Source organism: Canis lupus, chromosome 20, assembly GCF_048164855.1.
Source record: "Canis lupus baileyi chromosome 20, mCanLup2.hap1, whole genome shotgun sequence".
Lineage (NCBI taxonomy): Eukaryota > Metazoa > Chordata > Mammalia > Carnivora > Canidae > Canis > Canis lupus.
In genome coordinates this window covers 15,766,965-15,788,165 of record NC_132857.1, presented here as the reverse complement: position 1 = coordinate 15,788,165, position 21,201 = coordinate 15,766,965, and the positions used below count along the sequence as shown (strand labels likewise).

Below are 21,201 nucleotides of genomic sequence, written 5' to 3'. Positions count from 1 at the left end.
GAAATGTAAGTTTTTCTTTTCATTTCAGGTACTTAAAGTGTTATATTAGTTTCTGGTGTACAATATAGTGATTCAACACTTCCATACATCATCTGGTGCTCATCATAAGAACTGCACTCCTTAATCCTCATCACCTATTTTACTCATCCCCTCACCCACCTCCCCTTTAGTAACTAACCATCAGTTTGCTCTCAATAGTTAAGAGTCTGTTTCTTGGTTTATCTCTGTCCCTCTTTTATTCCCTCTTTATTCATTTGATTTGTTTCTTATGTCCACATATGAGTGAAATTATCTGGTATTTGTCTTTCTTTGACTTATTTTGCCTGGCATTATATTCTAGCTCCATCCATGTCCTTGTAAATGGCAAGATTTCACTTTTTGATAGCTGAGAAATATTCCATTATATATATATTCTATTATATTCCACCATATGTGTGTATCTCCTGTATCCATTCATCTATGGACACTTGGGCTGTTTCCATATCTTGGCAATTGTAAATAATGCTGCTATGAACACTGAATTGTATTTTTGTATTCTTTGGGTAAATATTCACTGCTGCAATTACTGGATCATAGGGTAGTCCTATTTTTAACTTTTAGAGGAAGCTCCATAATGTTTTTCATAGTGGCTGTACCTGTTTGCATTCCTACCAACAACACAGAAGGGTTCCCCTTTCTGTGCATCCTCACCAACACCTGTTGTTACCTGAGTTGTTAATTTTAGCCATTCTGACAGGTGTGAAGTGATACCTTATTGTAGTTTTGATTTTCATTTCCCTGATGATAAGTGATGAAGAGCATCTTTTCATGTGTCTGATGGCAATCTGGATGTCTTTGGAGAAATGTCTGTTCATATCTCCTGCCCATTTCTGACTGAATTATTTTTTTATGGGTGTTGAGTTGTTTAAGTTTTTATATATTTTGTATACTCTTTATTAGATACCATTTGCAAATATCTTCTCACATTCCACAGGTTGCCTTTTAGTTTTGTTGATTGTTTTCTTTGCTGTGCAGAAGATGTTTATTTTGATATAGTCCCAATAGTTTATTTTTGCTTTTGTTTTCCTTGCCTCAGGAAACCTATCTGGAAAAAAATTGCTATAACCATTGTCAAGAAGTTATTGCCTGTGTTCTCTTGTAGGATTTTTATGGTTTTCGGTCTCACATGTAGGTCTTTAAACCATTTTGAGTTTATTTTTGTCTATGGTGTAAGAAAGTAATCCAGTTTTTTTTCTTTTGCATGGTGCTGTTCAATTTTCCCAATCCCATTTGCTAAAATGATTGTCCTTTTCCCATTGGATATTCTTTTCTGCTTTGACAAAGATTAATTGACCATATAATGATGAGTTTATTCCTGGTTCTATTATATTCTATTGATCTTTGTGTCTATTTTGTGCTATTACCATACTGTTTTGATTACTACAACATTGTAATGTAACTTGAAGTCCAGAATTATGATACCTCCAGCTTTGTTTTTCTTTATCAAGATTGTTTTGGTTATTTAGGTTCTATTTTGGTTCCATACAAATTTTAGAATTTTTTGTTCTAATTCTGTGAAAAATGCTGCTATGGTAGTGATTGCATTATATGTGTAGATTGCTTTGGGTGGTACAGCCATTTTATCAATATTAGTTCTTCCAATCCATGAGCATGGAATGTCTCTCCATTTCTTTGTGTCATATTCAATTTATTTTATAGTTTTCAGAGTACAGGTCTTTCACCTCTTTGGTTAGGTTTATTTTTAGGTCTCTTGTCATTTTTGGTGCAATTATAAATGGGATTATTTTCTTAATTTCTTTCTTTTGCCTCAATATTGGTGTAGAGAAATACAAAAGATTTCCATACAATTTTGTAGCCTGAGACTTTATTGATTTTGTTTATTCTAGCAGTTTTTTGGTGGAGTCTTTTGAGTTTTCTGCATATAGTATTATCTCATCTGCAAATAGTTCAAGTTTGACTTCTTCCTTACCAATTTGGATGCCTTTTATTTCTTTTTGTTGTCTGTTTGCTGTGACTAAGACTTCAAGGACTATATTGTATGAAAGTGGTGAGAGTAGACATCCTTGTTTTGTTCCTGATCATAAGGAAAAAGCTCACAGTTTTTCTCCATTGAGATGATATAAGCTATGGATTGTCATATATGGCCTTTTTTATGTTGAGATATGTTCCCTCTAAACCTCCTTGGTTGAAGGTTTTTATCATGAATGTATGTTATATTTGTCAAATGCTTTTTCTGTATCTCTTGAAATGATCATATAATTCTTACTGATGGGAAGTATCACATTGTTTTGTGAATACTGAACCACCTAGCAAATCAGGAATAATTCCACTTCATTGTGGTGAATTATTTTTTAAATGTATTGTTAAATTCAGTATCCTAGTATTTCAGTGAGGATTTTGCCTCTACACTCATCAGGGATATTGGCCTGCAGTTCTCTTTTTTTAGTGGTGTCTTTATATGGTTTTCATATCAGGGTAATTCTGACCATATAAAATTAACTTTGAAGTTTATCTTCCTTTTCTACATTTTTTGTAACAGTCTGAGAAGAAAAGATATTAACTCTTCTTTAAATATCTGGTAGACTCTCCTGTGAAGTCATGGACTTTTGTGGGGTTCTTTTGCTGGTAACTGATCTGTTCAAATTTTCTATTTCCCCTTGTTTCATTTTGGAAGTTTATATATTTCTCGTAATTTCTCTATTTCTTCTAGGATGTCCAATTTTTTGGAATATAGTGTTTTATCATATTCTCTTGTGATTGTATTTCTGTGGTGTTGGTTGTTATTTCTTCACAGTTGTGATTTTATTTATTTGAGACCTTTCTCTTTTTTTCTTTTTAAGTCTGGAGAGAGTTTTATAAATTCATTCAATTTAGAATTATTGACCCACTATATTGTACATCTGAAACTAGTATAATGCTGTATGTAAAGTATACTGGAATTTGAAAATTAATTAAAAAGAAACCATATACATATGTATAAAAACAAACATATTACCATTTACATGAGCATCCAAAAATTGAAACACTGAAGTTTAAATCTTAAAAAATATGTACAAAATCTATATGAGGAAAACTACAAATGTCTGGTGAAAGGTATCAAAGAAGAACTATATAAATGGAGAAATATTCTACATTCATGGACAGAATACTCAGTATTGATAGCCAAGAGGTCGATTCTTCCCAATTTAATCTATAGATTCAGTGCAATCCAAATCAAAATTTTAGCAAGCTAATTTTTAAATATGAACAAACTAATTATTAAGTTTATAGATAGAAGCAATAGGCCCAGAATAGCCAACTCGATATTTAAAAAGGACAAAGTTGGATGAACGACATTACCCAACTTTAAGACTCACTATCAAGCTACAGTCATCAAGACAGTGTAGTACTGGCAAAAGAACAAGTAGGTCAATGGGACAGAATACAGAGCCCATAAATATACCTACATAAATACAGTCAACTGATCTTTGACAAAGTACAAAGGCAATATAATGGATCAAGACATCTTTCCAACACGTAATGCTGGAACAAATGGAGGTCCACATGGAAAAAAATGATTCTATACATTGACCTTATACCCTTCACAAAAATGAACTCAAATGGAGTATATGTAAAATACAAAATCACAGAGTTCCTGGGAGATAGCATAGGAAAAAAATAACCTTGGCTATAGCAATAACTTTTTATATACAATACTAAAGTCATTATCAATGAAATAAATAATTGATAAGTTGGAATTTATAAACTTAATAATTTATGCTTTACAAAATACATTGTCAAGAGAATGAGGGTAGAAGACACAGACTGGGACAAAATATTTGCCAAAGAAATATCTGATAAAGGATTGTTATCTAAAATATACAAATAACTCTTAAAATTCAACAAGAAAATCAACAATCCAACTGAAAAATTAGCCAAGGACTTGAACAGACAACTCACGAAAGAAGATATGCAGATGGAAAATCAAAATGAAAATGAAAAGATATTTAAGCATATGAAAAGATGTTTAACATCATCTGTCATTAGGAATTACAAATTAAAACAACAATGAGATACTCCTACATACTTATTAGAATAGCCAAAATCCAAAAACACTGACAAAACCAAATGCTGAAGATGATGTGGAGCAACAGGAACTCTCATTCATTGCTGGTGGGAATGCAAAATGGTACATCCACTTGGGAAGACAGTTTGGCAAATCTAAACATACTCATACCCTATGATCCAGAAATCATGCTCCTTGGTATTTACCCAAAGAAATCGAAAACTTATGTCCATGTTAAAACAGATGTACATGTATGTTTATAGCAGCCTTACTCTTAATTGCCAAAACTTGGAAGTGATCAAGATTTCCTCCAGTAAGCAAATGAATAAATAAACTATAGTACAATTTTAAAAAATGGAGAGAAAACATGATTAAACATTTTTCCAAAGACATACAGATGGCCAACAGACACAGGAAAAGATGTTCATCATCACCCGCAATCAGGGAAATACAAATCAAAACTATGAGATATCACTTCACACCTGTCAGAATGGCTAAAATAAACAACACAAGAAACAGGAGGTATTGGTGAGGATACTGAGAAAGGTGAGCCCTTTTGCACTGCTGATGGGAATGCAAACTGGTGCAGTCACTCTTGAAACAACAGTATGAGGTTCCTTAAAAAGTTAAAATAGAACTATCCAGCAATTGCACTACTAGGTATTTAGCCAAAGAATAAAAAAATACTAATTGAAAGGGATACATACATCTCTATGTTTACAACAGCATTACTTACAATAGCCAAATTACAGAAACAGCCCAAGTGTCCACTGACTAATGAATGGATAAAGAATACGTGAGATGACAGATAGATAGATAGATAGATAGATACATACATACATACGTACATACATACATACATAAAATGGAATATTGTCCAGCCATAAAAAGGAATGAAATCTCGCCATTTGCAAGGCCATGGATGGAGCTATAGAGCATAATGCTAAGTGGAATAAGTCAGTTAGGGAAATACCATACAAATACCGCATAATTTCATTCATATGTGGAATTTAAGAAAAAGACAGATGAGCAAATGGAAAAAATAAAGGGAGAGAGACAAACCAAGAAACAGACTCTTAACTATTGGGAGCAAACTAATGGTTAGCAGAGGGGACGGGGGCAGGGGACTAAGTGAAATAGGAGGTTAGAGATTAAGGAGTGCACTTGTTATAATGGGTACAGGATGATGTATGGAAGTGTTGAATCACTATATTGTACACCTGAAACTAATATTATATTGTATGTTAACTAACTGGGATTAAAAAATTTTTTAAATAAATAAACTATAATATATCCAGAGAATAGAATAAAATATTCAATGCTAAAAATAAATGAGCTATCAAACCATGAAAAGAAACAGATGAAGCCTAAATACAAACACTATGTTGCATACATGAAAGAAGTCAATTTCAGAAAGCTACATATTGTATAATCCCACCATGTAACATTCTATAAAGGTCATAACTAAAAACAGTAAAGAGTTCAATGGTTGTAGGACATAATGGGGATGGAAAAGATAAATAGGCAGATCACAGAAGATTTTTTAAGTCAGTGAAATATTCTACATGATGTTATCAGGGTGGTTCTATGTCATTATACATTGTCAAAAACCCAATATACAAAACCAGGATGTAAACTATGGACGTTGGACGATAATGATGCGTCCAAGTAGGTTCATCAATCATAACAAATGTACCTGTGTGGTGTAGAACTCTATATTTTCTACTCAATTCTGCTGTGAATCTCAAATTGCCTAAAATATTTTTTTAAAAAAGGATATTTTCAGTGCTATGCAAATTAAATAAGGCTTGCCAAGGCGCATATACCTCCCTAATAGGAAGCTAGGCAGTGAGGAAAAAAATTCACCATTTATTAAGAAGAAATGAAATAATTATTGGTAAAGGGCAGCATTTTTCAAGGTACTCATCAAAAGAAATTTACTTCAGGAAATAATTTTGAGAAACTCTATTATATTCTCTCTTAGAAAACAACAATGCATGTTTGCTAATAAATCCTGAAATTAAAAAAAAAAAACTACTTAACTTTGTTTAATGTAGTGCTTATGTATTCAGCAAACCCTTATAGAACATTTCCTTCACAGGAGGTACTCTTCTGGGCATTTTTTTCAAATATTAACTCTTCATTAAACTTTTCATAAGAATTAACTCAACTGAAACTCCCACAAGAACTATTTGAGAGGGCCACTATTAGCATTATTCCCATTTAACAAATGAGAAAACTGATTTACAAAGAAATTAAGTGAGTTATCCAAGTCAGCAGCTAATAATCCATGGCTAGGAGTCATCAAACACGTGCAAGCATGGAACCAGTTTCTAATATAAAATTATGAAAATAAAATGTAGTTAGGACTCTGTTGCACTTTGGAAATTAATCGTAGATCATGTTTTAGTTTTCAAAAATGTTTCCTTTGGATTTTCTCACTTGGAAGTATAATCACCCTAGAGATAGGAAGCACAGAGATACTTTATAAATACTAAATGGTTCTTCCAAGATTACAGAAATAAGTGATGATGTTAAAATTTCAGTTTTGGTTGTCTGTTCTCTTTGCAATATGCTCTGCTTTAAAAAGTGAGATTTTTCTACTCTACAAGTGAAGATGGCCAAAGAAGAGGTGAAGGGATGATGTGCTTTAAGAATAGAAGGGATGTGAAGGCCAACTGTAAAACTGTAAGGTTTAGTTCCAGTCTAAGGTACTTGGACCTTTCATTCATTGATTGAATGAAAGAAAATGGTGCTTCAATGAGGATTTTTGCTAATCAGGGAACAATCAAAGGAGTTCTCTGTAAAGGTGCATCTACACAATATGAAAAACATTTGGAACAAAGAAAGAATGGAATCTGGGAGAACCATAAATTATTAAATTAGCAGTGTGGTCTAAAATAAAAGGTTGTCTGATTAAAATAACTTGTTTTATGCCCCTCAATCATACACCAGAGGTTTATATATGAAACTTTAGAGGTAAATACATTTACATAAAAATGAGGTCATTTTCCTTTATTTACTGTTTTTATATATCTCTATTATCCTATCTCCTTTACAGTCAGAGTGAAGTTCCTACTTAGCTTCTCTTCAGGAAGAGAAGAGTAATTACCCTTTTAGACCAGAGAGATTATTGCTACCTTACTGCACAAAATGGAGAAGCATGCACTATAAATCTACAAGGAATCCTCTCCTAACTTCTGTAAGTCCTTTAACTGCATTTTACAGTAAGTTCTTCTTTCTCTTTAAAGGCATCTGGGCTCTTTTCAGCTTAAAACCAACAAATACAAAAGAACATATCTTAAGGCAATTATATACTGCTGTTTTCACATGATTAGGTCAACTTGACAAATACTCAAAACTGAAACAGAACTCCAAACCATGCTGCTCACAAGGACATGCGCACAGCCTTAAAGGATTTTTCAAGGTTCTGACAAGAACATAAAATAAGAATCTCTCCAAAAAAAAAAAAAAAAAAAAGGCAAGTCTGAGGAATGGAAAGTCAATTTTGACCATGAAATATATATGCATATACTTCTTAATGTGATTTTTAATATTGGATAACCAACCCAAAACAGCTACATATGTTCCCATCTTTGGGTATGAGTTCATTCAGTGTTAGAGAAAATGATCCCATAGACTTGCAGAACCTGTTTTCAGGCAGGCTATCATGCAAACAGGGTCAAGGCACTATAAGGATCCTCATCCTGGCTTGGGGGTAGGGCACACATTTTGAGCCTATTTCTGCTGGCTCTGTCAGTATATTAAGCTGCAGTCTGCATGAAGTTTCTATTCTCGTTTCCATTCTGTTGCTTTCAATGTTTTTGGAATCAGTTGAAGTTGAAACATCTTGGAAGTAAAGTTTGGTTTTTTGAAGCCCCTGGTTTCAATTATTTTTAAATCTGACGCACAAACACTGCTTTTAAAGATATGTGACTAAAGTGCCAAATAAGGATCTTTTGATTTTTTGAAATACATGTGGTTGAAATTTGAGACCTGGCTGCTGCCAAGCTGCAGCTCAGGGAATAGAATACTGGCACAAGAAAATGAGCTGTTGTTCAGAGGATAATGTTAGAAGGAACTGTCCTACAGAAGGAAAATGTAAATTTTCATGATTTAGCTTATGCTTGTAGGACAATTCCATAATCTTCTGTTAAACATGTAAAAGTTGAAGTGCTGACTCTCCTATTGTCCATTCAGATTCTTAGCTGTAAGTTTCTATTTATAAGCCTGACTTAGATTGATTCCTTATAATAATAATTTAAAAAAAAACATTTACATGATACTAAGACACATTCATACTAATTCAAACAATCCTATATTTTTAAGTGTAACCTAAAGGTAATAGGTATTGATTTCTCTAAGAGAAAAGTACAGTAACTTAATAGACCCTCTGGTGCAACTGGAACTGTGGTAAGATCATTCAGGCTAAAATGTTATTCAGGGGGAAAGTATCAAAGTATAATTTACCTGTTTGTGGCAGGTATTATAAGCAAGTGCCTCCAATAACTTATATTAGAGCATTTACAGAAGTCACTGTAGTTCATGATATAATATTTTAGCAATGTTATACATAAAAAGAAAACTCAATGGTACTATCATTTTTGACTAGCTAATGGTAGATGCCACATTTGGCAAAATATACCAGAAACTCTTATATCAACTAGAAAGATATAAAAGTTGAAACTAGATTGTGCTGCCAAAGAGGACCATTAAGAAATAGCAAAATCATAAGAAAACTAACATGCAATAAAATCAAATTTTAAGAATCATACCAGAAATGGAGAAAGTACTATTTAAATATTTTCAGAGTCAATTACCAAATTCTTAGAATTGGTTACCTCAGACAAGTAGGATTAGAAGAGCAAAGTGATACTCATATTATTTTTTCATAATTCTGTACTGTCTGGATTACTTGTATAATAAGTTACTTTATAGTAACAAAAGAATACACAAAGAAAGATAATAGGTCTCCTTGTTAACTTATGTTAACTATATAGTTATAGAACATCAAATCTACAGGTTAAATGCAAAAATATAAGCCAGCTAAGCATAAGCATATAAAGCCCAACCACCATAAAGCTGAATATCCAGATAAATTTTTACTATTTATTCAGATGCTTTATAAGGCACAACCACAAAATCATTATCTACATATACAAAAGGACAAAATAGACCATATGACTTAAATTCATGTGTATTGATATAGTAATCATATGGGCAATCACTGGAGAAAATAGTTAAGGGTGATAAGAGCATTTTATGAATACTATATGTTTATGAGAGAGTCTAGGATAGAAAATAGAAAGTGTTCTTTTTTTCTAAATGTTCTGAAAAGTGTTCCAGAGAAAAATTGATATTTCAGAAATGTTTGTTTGGAAGCTAGATGAAGTTTGGTAAACTTAAGAGAATGACAGATTCCAATTAGATGTTTGAAAAAAGACATGAAAGGAGACACTGATAAATGGTAAAAAGAAACTCATCTGAGGACTGAAAAAAAACAACATAATTAAAGGTATTCATGCTGTAGGAAAGCCTGCTCTCGTCCAGAAGCCTTACTTGGCATTTGTATGAATGCCTATAGATGTATGAATCATGTTGAAAGTGATTGTGTACCTCTTCTTTTGACCTATTTTTAATTCTCTCCCTAAATATACAACCTGGCCAGGGAGAATATGGGTTTAAGAAGTTGAAAGTGAAAGCACCCACCATAAATGCCTTACTTGAACTTCTGAAGTTTAAGGATTTGATGCAGTAGTATAATTGTGGTATCAATCTTGTTAAATTACTATTCTCTAAGAGGAGCTGTTATTATTCCACTATAAGAAACAGAATGTCTTTGTTTTATAAGATGGCTAGTTTTATCTAGTAATGCATGCACAGTGTGTTGTTTGCGACCAGATTGTGCTACATCTTACACAGATCTACATGCAGGTGGCTTCTTCCCATTGAGGACCATAGTCTATCAGTAAAGATATCTAAGCCTTCTCACATAACGGTGTTCATGGTTCAGGCTTACATTACTTCATTTACATGAATTAGATTTAAGGTCGTATTTCTTGCTCCTATTGACTACACAGATATATGCAATTTCTGGAACTTAGACAGGATGGCTATCCTTCATGAAGATATTACAAATCTATGTGCTATAACTCTACTGGACAGCTAGGACAGTATATGTTCTCCTTTTGTGCTGAAATAAAGAGATTAATAAATAATTCTTGATTTTATAGGCAAACACACACACACATATATTCTAGCTTTAGAGAAAAAAACATGAAAATTATCTCTTCTTAAAATACAGAAATAACAGGTAATGGCTCCTTTTTGTTTAAAATATGGAGATAAATTTATAAATTGAACAGATATATATCCATAAAGCAGAAAAGTATAACTGAGAAGGAAAAGCAAGCAACTGAAAATCTGGTCATGTAGTCCATGAATATAAAGCCAAATACAGGCTAAGAGGTCATGGGTGAGACCTGCATAAACCTGAAAGCCAGATCTAGGCCTTCTTCCTGTGAAAGGGGTAGAAATAAACTGCCAGACTATAGCCCAGAACAGATGCAAAGTTAGGGGTGTGTGGCATGGATATGTGCCACTACACAGGGCAAGAGTTTTAAGCCAAACAGCTACAATGTTCTTATAAGCCTAGGGCAGAAACAAACAGAAAGCAATTATATAGACCATGGAAAACCCATATAGGATAAGTTTACAAACAAGATTTACAAAGAACAAAAGTACATGAATTGCTGATGCAACAAATATTTATTGAGTACCTACCATATGCCAGGTGCTCTGCCAGTGCTAAGAAAACAATAGTGAAAAACAAATAGTTACAAATCATGCCCTCATAGAGCATATATTATGCACAGCAGGAGTTAAAGCAAACACACAAACTAATAAATATCTAAGAGGGTTTACTGCCTCCAACATGAGAGAATTTGAATCAAGAAAATCAAACTAATAACATAATTTGAGAAGATATTAGGAGAATTAGGCTTATTTTTATTTATTTTATTTATTTATTCGTGAAAGACAGAGGTGGGGGGCAGAGACACCTGCAGAGGGAGAACAGGCTCACAAGGAGCCTGGTGGGGGACTTGACACCAGACTCCAGGATCATGCCCTGAGTCAAAAGCAGATGCTTAACTGCTGAGCCACCCAGGCATCCCAGAGAATTAGGTTTAAATAACTCAAAGAGATAAAAAGAAAAAATATTTTAAGGAAAAAAATAATACGTGATGATAAAACAGCAGACAGGAAAAAATATTAGAAATTTTAGAAATTAAAAAAACAGAGTCATTAGGGAAATTTTTAAAAACTTAAAACTGTAGGCTAAATCTTAAAGAAAATTAGAAACCAAATTAATAAGTTGGAAGACAGGACTAACAATTTTCCATAATGGATGAGGGAGAAGGTGGGTAATCAAGAGACATGAGAAATAATTTGAGGACCATATATATCTGCCTAATTCCAAAAAGAGAAAAATAGAAAAGACTGCAAAGATGTAGTATTTGAAGATGTAAGAGCTGAGATTTTTCCCAGAACTAATGATATCAATCTTCAGGTTGAAAAAAACCTACCATATGTGTAAACCAAATCTCAACACATCATAATGAAATTTGCTACCTTTTGCAGCAAAGAAAAGTTTTTAAGTTTTCCAGAAAAAGGCAAAATTTTCTATAAGGAAACTTCACCAATAAGATTGATGGCAGACTTCTTATTCACAGAAATATGTGACAGAAGTCAGATAAATCATATATTTAGATGACTCTAGGAAAATTACCTTGTACTTCATTATATGCCTGGCCAGTCTACCATTCAAGAGTTAGAGTGAATTAAAGGCATTTTTAGAAATCAAGAACACAGAAATTTTGGTCAGTTTCTCACTGAAAAAAAATTATAAAGGGGCTATTTCAGCAAGAAGAAATTGACTATATAGTAAGCCATAAAAATAAAGCTTCCACAAATTCCAAATAAATGCTATTCTAAGACTCTCTTTCTTATCACAGTCCTATGAAGATAAAAGACAAAAATCAATAGAGCTAAAACAAAAAAAGACAAAAATACCACATACTTGAACACCACAAAAATCACATCCAAGCGATCCAGTAATCCATGAGTTAAGAAAAGAAATCACATTATATTGGCCAGAACCTCCAAAATGATTACAACTTGAGCAGTAGCGATGATAGCAAGCATCACTTTTTAAGATGCTTCTAAAGTTAAAAATTAAGTATAATGTTTTGCATTGAATTTTAGTAGATACAAGCAGAATCAGTGAAGTTCTCCACTATTTTTAATACACACATACAAAAATACATATAGGCATGTGTATGTGGGTAAAATATTGAATTTATTGAATGCTTTTTCTGCATCCATTGTGATAATCAACAAAATTACCAATAGAATAAGGAAGTATCAGTGATGAGGTGGTAAAACATTGATGTGAAATCTTCCTTGCATAAACACTATTAGATTTGATGCATTTTAAAATAACTTCACAAATACAACAAAATTAGATTAGAAGACATTTCAGTGAGATGTCCAACATTAGTTTTTGTAAAATGCCATTTACACTCCTTCTACTAGATTTTTGATTTCTTAAAAAAAAAAAAAAAACTCATGGTAAATATTCAAATAGTATAGTTAATAGAGGGAAAAGTAGTTCTCTAGTCCTCATGTTCCTGCCCAAGAGAATACACTTAAGTTACTCTGCATCATTCCAGAATTATAATCTATCTATATTTTTCATTTTAACAAAAATTCACATACTGAATTTAACACTGTTATTCAATTTATTAATAAATTTGCTGTTAAATTTTAACACTGCTCTGGGAACTGATGTCTCTAGTTGGAATTATATTTGAGATTTCTTAATGTAAACAAATGGATTTACTCTTTATCCTTTTTAGTGGTTGTATAATATTCCATGACATATTGGTATATATATATATATATATATATTATATTATTTCATAAATAAATGAAAAACATTATGGTACTTTCCAGTTTTTGCTTTCATAAACAGAGATGCAGAAAATATCTCTGTAGAAATGCCCTTGCATACATGTGCAAGATAAACTACATGATAAATTCCTAGAAGTGAAATTGTTAGGTCAAAGTAATGTACATTTATATTTTTATAGATGTGACAAGCTGCCATTAAAGAGGTTAAAAATGATTTTGATGGCACTATCTTTGAATGAGAACTATTACTTCTCCATTCTATATATTTACATATTGTACATCAACAGGTACTTTATTAAGAAAATAAGTGCGAATCAAGTTCTTATGTCTGAATTTTTATTTCTTTAATTATGAGCAAGATTATGCAGTTTAATGTGAAGGTAGTCCATTTGCATTTCTTTCAGGTAGGTTGGTTGATCCACTATTAAAAATCACAACCAAAACTATATCCATATATATTTCCTGGTCACAATTAATTTTCCATTCCACAGATGTGCCCTTTTTTGAGGGGGCAGAGGGATTCTTGCATCCTGTTCTTGTCACAACCTTGAAAAGTCTATGGAAGCTGTGCTATAACTTTCTTAGCAGTATGGTATGAAGTCCTGTTTCAGGTTTGAGTATTTCCCAAGTTGACCAAATTATGTGAAAACAGCACCTTTTAATTGCCACAAGAGCTATTCCTTTGGGGGCACCTGGGTGACTTAGTCAGTTGAACATCTGATTCTTGATTTCAGTTAGGTCATGATCTCAGGGTCCTGGGATGAAGCCCCAAATCTGGCTCCATGCCTAACAGGGAGTCTGCTTGAGATTCTCTCCCTCTCTTTCTGCCCCTCCCCCTGCTTGTGCACGTGCTCTCTCTCTCTCTAAAATAAATAACTCTTTAAAAAGAGAGAGAGAGATGCTTTTCTGTTTGTTGGCTTTAAAATAGGAGTTGAAAAGATCCCACGTGCCTTTACAAAAAGGTGATCTTATTATAAGATGCAGAGACAGTACATATACCAATTGGCAAAGGATTCCTTGTAGATTAATAGCAAATACTTCCCCATTTAATGAAATAGTGGAGCAATAGTCCTCTCTTCCTGGAGAGAAGCCCAGAAGGAACTTCACTACCTGTTCATGTCTTTTATAAAACTTTCTAATATGTTATATAGGCCTTTTGCTTATTGATTTGTCATGTATATATCTAATAAATAAAACTAAAAATTACAAAAGATATATATTAAAAGAAGTAAGAAGAAGCAGGAAAAGATGAAGGAGGAAGAGAAGGAAAAGAAGGTGAGGAAGTCACCTTACATAGGAACTGATTTCTTTCCACTGATTATCCTAATTACTGCATTCCTGATTTTTGTTGGTCCTTTCATACTACTCTTGGTCAACTGCCTTTAGACTGGGCATAAAATGTTATCTGCACCATCCTAACAGAGGGAAATCCTTTATTACTTCCAAATTACAAATCAACTAGTTGGTTATCTGGGCCTGAATCTTTCAAAGTAGTGAATTCCTTTGAAAAATCAGTTTGAACAGCTGAACGCCTACTGACATAAAATAAAACTCAGAATTAATTTCTATATTTTTATTAACTTGAGTTTCATCAGTATTCAAGTATTCCCGGAGCCTATAGTCTAGTTCTCTTAGACATAAAATGGCTGATTGGTGATCCTTATATTTCAAAGGGTCACAATGAACTAAAGTGTACCAGCCCCAGAACCTTCTTGGTCCTACATCAAGAGTATATAAAAGGCAGTTCTTAGGCCTTAACTTTTCTAAATTACACGCTAAATGATCTAATGGGTTTTTTTTTATTTCTCAAAGCTTTGAAAACTTAAAGTGCACTAAGTATACAGTCATATCCCTTTATTAGTTACAGATGCAATTATATAGTTTAAAGACTTAAAATTGGTATTTCCTACTTGTGTTTTATTTAGTATGATAAACACAAAATGGATAAAAAAAGACTACATTAAAGAATGAGCATAATTGAAATAATATAACCAAGTAGACTATGCTGCAAAATTTGCAGTCATTGCAGCATAAATTTAAAAATATCTATTGATAAAGCAAAGACTATTCCATTTGGGCACAGGTCCTCGGAGAGACCAAGAACATGATAGTCCATATGGCTAAAGCTAACAGTAGTACCAAAGGGATTTTCCTTACAAGATATATTTCTGGTCTGCTAAAATATGATAGTTACTTTTTTAATATACAGAAACATTTTTGAGACCCTATAAATAAAGTAATGCACTTTAAAGAAAAAGTCAAGGAAATTTAACTATTATCAACAGCTTTTTTTATTTTATATAAGGTTAGATCAAAAGGGGAGAAATTATTTCAAAGACATAGCTTGCAAATATTTATGTAACAACAGTTTTCTGCTCATAAATCTATCTTTAATAAAAATATAAGAGATAACAAAACTCTATCAAGGTGAAGCTGCTTGAAGAAATATAATTCCTCGAAGGTTTTGATTTAAATCTGAGCTTGGATTATTTCCTCAAATAAAAGAGGTTAAAGCACATGAGACACATTTTCTGAACCACACTCAAGTTAACCACATTTACCACAGAGAAAGTCAACACCTAAGATACACAGCACCTGGAAAATAAAATGGCATAGACTGTGTTTGCTTTTAATATAGTGTGCTAAAACCAACACTCACATACACAACAGAATTTAGTCCCATTGTGGATGCGCATGCTCAGAAATGGTGTCTGAACCTTTTCTTGCTCTCTCTTGCTCTCCCCAAAAATGGCTTACCTGGGATCATGGGAGATTTGGCCCCATAAGCTATAGTATGCAAATCTCTGCTTTTATGTTCTAAATGTAATTGCTGTTACTGTTGAGTTTTAGTAAAATACATATATAATCCAAATTAGCATTTGATTACTATTTACCTTTAATGAAAATAATATTCTACAGGCAGATTAATTTGGAAAACTTTGAGTTACCCAGTCAGCCCTGACACACAAACTCTGTGATCCTTGCTGCCCTCATTCATTTCAAGAGTAAATTCACAATGGTTTGAAATACTTTGAGCTTCTTTTGGGCATAGTTCAGAACTCCAACATCTACGGCTCAATATACATCTGCATCTACAAATTCAAAATAAACACTGAAAGCACAGTGATTGTAAAGATGAAACACTGAAAGCACAGTGATTGTAAAGATGAAGAAACAGTACTTGAGTTACCTTAATATTGTAATTCTATGCACAAATCACCCTCCAAATCTTGAAGAATTTATTCTCTTGAAGGCATTCTTCATTTCTTTCTTTTCTATTTTTCAAAAAAAAAGTATTTTTATGGAAATAAAAAATCTTAATCTATTACTTTTATTGTTTTCTAAATTTTTTACTGGCATGATTATACATACAAAACTCATTTATTTTTCTATTATTGCTGTTAGTATCTATTTCATTTCATGATTACTACTAAAAATAATTTTGTTATCTATGGAATATTATAAAACAATCCTCTGTGAAGGTCATTTACATTAGATACAGCACTGTTCCATGCTTTTATTAAGCAAGCAGATGCATCTTAAGCATGTATTTACTTGCTAAAAGATTTAAATGTTTTAAATATGAAAATAACTAATTTAAGATTAATCTGAGAAATCAATGGCACTAATAATACACTAGAGAAAGCTCAGAGAATACAAAGATTGAAATTTGAGAGAACTAATCAGACAAAATAATAGAAGTAAAAAAATAAGGAAGCTGCTATCATGATAAAGGGCATAATTTCAGAAAATGTGTTATAACTGTGAGAATATGATAAACTTGAAAACTGCCCTCATCACTAATTAGATTTAATATAAAAGTGGCCTTCCTCAAAAGACGCATAAATTTATGGATTTTATAAATCCAGCCTTTTAAAAATATCATCAGAAAGTCATAGGAGAAACTTTTGTCAAAAGCAGATAACTTCATTACCAATTATATGTCAGTCTTTCAAGAGATGAATCACAGGACTCATTAAGTATTATATCTAAGAACAGGGTTACTAATTTGTTTGAAATAAAACATAACAATGAATAATGTAAATGTCTTTAATATCATATTCTTTAGCATTTAAGCCTGTTATATGACTTCAGAGATTTTAATAATATATAGTTTAACTAATTTAACAAAACTTCACTGAAAATTTACTAACCATGAGCAAAATACAAGCTTTTGCAAGTCCATTTTACAATGAAAAGTGAGACGATTTAATTACATCACTGGATTCCAACTGCAAAGTATATGGTATACAAAACTTAATTAAATTCCATTGTCTTCTTGTCAGAGCAAAATGCCTCATTTTTTTTTTTTTTTAAGGAAACCTTGGCTTTACAAGTGTGGGTCCTTAATAAATATCTATATTGTTTGTGATCTCGATGTTTGCTTTTCAACAAGATTTATAAACTTCTTCCACCATTACCAAGCAGTTGTCTTACATAGGCTAGTGAACACAAATCCAAAGAATTGCCATGGCAAAATGTTTGCATCATCTCCAGGACTGGGCTAAGCTGTTGAAAGAATTTCAGAGGTCTTTCAATATCAAGAACAAATAAATATGCAATATATATATATTTCCCCAAAATCTTTTAAAATTACAGGTTTTGAACCATTTTGAAAAATTTCTATAATCAGGAATTCCTGGTGCAGTGAAAGTACACTGAGCTAAACAGAAAACCTGGGCTGATATTCCAGCAATCACCTAATCGCATCAAACCAGAGTTTCTTAAAATTAGCAAATAATATCTGCATTCCTGGATTGTTATGTGAGAACATCAATCTAAAGACAAAGGTTGGGCAAGAAAAAAATTACTTTTCTGAAGATAAAATCTCACTATAAATGAAAACATTAGGTTAACAAATCTCTATAAACATAATTGAACAAAACAAAAGAATCTTCCATGTATAGTTGCTACAGTAATGCTTAAATGTTCACCAGAGTAGCCAACCTTCTTTCCCCAAAACTATTAAAAATGAAATAAAAATTTCCTTTTTTTTACGGTTTTATTTATTTATTCATGAGAGACAGAGAGAGAGAGAGAGGCAGAGACATAGGCAGAGAGAGAAGCAGACTCCCTGGGAGGAGCCTAATGCAGGACTTGATCCCAGGACCGCAGGATCATGAACTGAGCTGAAGGCAAATGCTCAACCAATGAGCCATCCAGGATCCCAAAATAAAAATTTCTACAATGACTTAGATAAGTCTTTTTAGAAAGATATTCCTTATACGAACCATATTCTATATATGGAAGATGAAAAAAGTTCTGGAGATGGAAAAGTCCTGGTGATGATTGTACAATAATGTGAATATATTTAAAGCCACTGAACTGTACATTTAAAAATGCTTAATATGGTAATGTTTATGTTTTGTATATTTTACTACAATTTTTAAAAAGCAACAAAAAATGTAAATACCTGAGAAGGGGCCCAAAGAGATAACATAAATGAAAAGGTGTTTTCAGTACAATACAGTAATGATTCGTGGGTATCATCCTGGTGAACCTATACTCTGTTGCTCAACAAATGTTTAGTAAGAGATTAAAGACTGATTTGTGTGATAATGTATTAAACATATTATAGCCAGACACTCTTCCATGTATTCAGATTATTTCAACCCACAAACCAGTCCTTCATGGTACTTCATAGGACTTCAGTTCTTCATGGAACAGTTCCTTCTTCATGAGTCTTCATGGAATTTAGATTCTAGCAAATGTGTGTAGTGGGTATTTTCTGCAGTTCTCATCAACTATGGTCATGCGGGAAGGTCTTCTCAATATTGCCAGACCTTCATATTTTTTAAGAGAAGCCAGAACTCTGATATTTTAGGTAAAACCTTCCAATTTTGAATGTTGGAAACTAATTAAATTGTTAAAAAACAATGTGTGGGCCAAACATCCATTGGACAAAACCAGATTTGGGGATATCATTTTAAACTTCTAAGAGGAATGCTATCTAATATTCACTACTTTCATTTAGATCTAACATATGATTAGTGCCAAGTATCTGTTTAACCCTTGAAGATGGTTTTGTAGGTCAGCCCTTTCACTGTTTATTAGTAATACTTTGCTTATTCTATACTAAGGTAAAACTGTACCCAAAGGAAGGGAGAATAAAACTGAAAAATCATGAAAAAAAACCACTATTCCCAGCATATGATGTATCACATCTATATTTCTGGAAGAACACAGCACACTGCTTTCTGACAGCACAATGACCAAGACCACCCCAGGCACGCATTATACAATCCTAAGCTGTGTTTGTTCAGAAGAGAAACAGAACAAAATTTATGAGCTTCACTTTAGCTCATATCAATATATTTCAAGCACCAGAATACTTTTTCATTTTGCAGGTGGTGCTTTAAAGCTTGTATTATAGATTTTAAAACATAATTCTGAAGAATCCTAAGTCCCTAAGGCCCAACAATTAACCCTGCATCATCAAACATTTTTAAACCAATCATTTACCTCTCCTGTGCATGCTGAAGCAAATGCTAACAAGCTCTTTCACCTTAATAAATTAAGAGTTGTTTCAAAAGTTAACATAGGTGTATGTTCAAACTGTATTATGTATGTCGATGGGGTGATCTGGGTTACAAGAAATTCTTTATTGTGCATTTTAAAGTATTACCTTTCTGTGGGGAATCCATTAATTTCTTTCTGTCATCCTCCTCCCCCTCTCTAAGCCACCCACTAATCTAAGCATTCTTGAACACGAACCTTATAAGTGTTTCTTCATGCATGTGCAATATATTGGGTAACTAAATGAAATGCAGCTGGGAAACATGAAGTAGACATTGAAATGACTCATTAGGCAGCTGCATAGAATAGACAGAAGAAAGTGGCAGGAAAATCTACCATGAAGATGCCTAAGGTCATACATACCATTTCCAGTAGATGACTAGAGGCAACATTAAATAAAGCTCTAGGGAAGAATATGGAGCTCTAAGGTCCCAGTGCTAGACAACAATAGAAATTAAATTTACTAAAAATATGTATTCGTTAATAAATTTAACACCATAAACCACTGAGTTTGAGACTATAATTAATGGAAACAAAGCTGAGGTATGAATAATTGAAACAAACAAACAAAAAGTAATATTTTAGAGAAGTCACTGATTAATAGGCATCTTGGGGCTCCAAATTATTTATTTTACTTTGTTTCTTAGTCCTAAAGTTGAGAAAGTTAATACAACATGTAGGTCATGGAATGTGGAGCTTGAAATCCTTTGTTTTAATCTGACTTTAGCCTTTTTTTCTACCCAGATGAGTCTATTCTCTAACCTAAAAATAAATGGGAATAATAATAGACTGCATAAAGCTATTTCTACAAGGATTCAATTATATTAATTGGTGACAAAGTAGTATTATTTGAAACCAGACCAATTTCATTACTTACTCTATCACTTATTAGCTGCCTGACATATAGGAAAATATTTAATGTCTCTATACCTCAATTTATTCTTCTAAGAAAGAAGTAAGACAATATATAAGCCACAGTATTGCAATTATGAAGTTACATACTATCTGTAATCTGTTAGCAAAATGACTATTATACACTACAAAAGTTCATTATCACTAGTAAATGAAAATACCTGGAAAACAGCTCATGTTCCAAAAGACTTTGTCAAATCTGACTATAATAAATACGAAAAAGATAAATTATCTTAAGGGCAATCATACATACTTTTTTCTTTTCCAATTATGACCTACATCTATTCAGAGTTTCTAATGATATCCAGGATGAACAGCAATCGCAGTCAATGCCACACACACACACACACACACACACACACACCCATGCATGCATGATCTTAACTAAAAAGATATTTTAATAAGGTCCCTTTAGCTAAATATCCTACCTAAGAAAGAGAGGAAAGATATTATGATATGGATTTAAGAGAGCATTAGCTAAGATAAGCTAAGAAAAAAAGTGTTGTAGAGTTGCCAGTAAACAATGGAAAGCTAGCCTAAGAATTCAGAAAATAAAAATACTAATTTGAGAAACATAGCATAGACTGTAGCCAAATGGCCTGGTTTGTGTCTGGTCTGTAACACTTCTGGCAGCTTCCCTTTCTCAGGTGTACAGTTCACTTGGTGAACACTCATCCAATTAGCTACCTAATGCCATGTCATTTCTCCAATCAAAACATTTCTAAGATCCTCATATTTTCTAACCATTGAAGTAT

General features: G+C 32.6%; 1 long non-coding RNA gene across 4 annotated transcripts in view; it reads right to left on the bottom strand.

Moving 5' to 3' along the window:
• LOC140611694 (uncharacterized) overlaps positions 1 to 21,201 on the bottom strand; it is a 754,568-nt gene that overhangs the window by 730,341 nt on the left and 3,026 nt on the right. The window lies entirely within an intron of this gene.